The sequence below is a fragment of the Glycine max genome, chromosome 16, assembly GCF_000004515.6.
Source record: "Glycine max cultivar Williams 82 chromosome 16, Glycine_max_v4.0, whole genome shotgun sequence".
Classification (NCBI taxonomy): Eukaryota; Viridiplantae; Streptophyta; class Magnoliopsida; order Fabales; family Fabaceae; genus Glycine; species Glycine max.
The window spans coordinates 11,754,191-11,755,523 of record NC_038252.2 but is presented as its reverse complement, the minus strand read 5'-3'; the positions used below and the strand labels follow the sequence as shown (position 1 = coordinate 11,755,523).

Below are 1,333 nucleotides of genomic sequence, written 5' to 3'. Positions count from 1 at the left end.
ATTCTGATTCTGAGCATTCTGATTTTGAACATTCTGAGAACATGGCACAACCTCCACCCCGTGAGAGGACTCTAAGGGAAATGGCTGCACCTGATTTCACCTACGAAAGCTTATGCATCCAATACCCTGATGAGGATGTCCCATATGTTCTTAAAACTAGACTAATTCATTTGCTTCCAAAGTTTCATGGCCTTGCAGGTGAAGGCCCGCACAAACATTTGAAGGAATTTCATATTGTCTGCTCCACCATGAAACCCCCATATATTTCTAAAGGCTTTTCCTCATTCTTTAGAGGGAGTGGCAAAGGACTGGTTGTATTACCTTGCTCCAAGGTCCATCACGAGCTGGGATGACCTGAAGAGAGTATTCTTAGAAAAAAATTTCCCTGCTTCCAGGACCACAGCCATCAGGAAGGATATCTCAGGTATTAGACAACTCAGTGGAGAGAGCCTGTATGAATACTGGGAGAGATTTAAAAAACTATGTGCCAGTTTCCCTCACCATCAGATTTCAGAGCAGCTGCTTCTCCAATATTTTTATGAAGGACTCAGTAATATGGAGAGAAGTATGATAGATGCTGCCAGTGGTGGAGCCCTTGGAGACATGACTTTTGCTGAAGCCAGAAATTCAATTGAGAAGATGGCTTCCAACTCCCAGCAGTTTAGCACTAGAAATGATGCTATAGTCATTAGAGGAGTGCATGAGGTAGCTACAAACTCAGCTGCATCATCTGAAACTAAGAAGCTTGAAGGCAAACTTGATGCATTGGTTAACTTGGTAACCCAGCTGGCCTTGAACTAGAAATTTTTACCTGTTGCAAGGGTCTGTGGTTTGTGCTCCTCTGCTGACCACCATACAGACCTTTGCCCTTCCATGCAGCAACCTAGAGCAATTGAGCAGCCCAAAGCTTATGCTGCTAATATTTACAATAGACCTCCTCAACCTCAGCAGCAAAATCAACCACAGTAGAACAATTATGACCTCTCCAGCAACAGATACAACCCTGGATGGAGGAATCACCCTAATCTCAGATGGTCTAGCCCTCAGCAACAACAACAGCAGCCTGCTCCTTCCTTCCAAAATGTTGTTGGCCCAAGCAGACCATACATTCCTCCACCAATCCAACAACAGCAACAGCCCCAGAAACAGCCAACAGTTGAGGCTCCTCCACAACCTTCCCTCGAAGAACTTGTGAGGTAAATGACTATGCAGAACATGCAGTTTCAACAAGAGACCAGAGCCTCCATTCAGAGCTTAACCAATCAGATGGGACAATTGGCTACACAATTGAATCAACAACAGTCCCAGAATTCTGACAAGTTGCCTTCCCAAG

General features: G+C 44.7%; 1 non-coding gene across 1 annotated transcript; it reads right to left on the bottom strand.

Moving 5' to 3' along the window:
- Positions 1-402: 402 nt before the first annotated feature.
- On the bottom strand, positions 403-509 carry LOC112999878 (small nucleolar RNA R71). The gene has a single exon (XR_003265096.1). It is a non-coding gene; the product is annotated as a small nucleolar RNA R71 (small nucleolar RNA).
- Between the last annotated feature and the right edge of the window lie 824 nt (positions 510-1,333).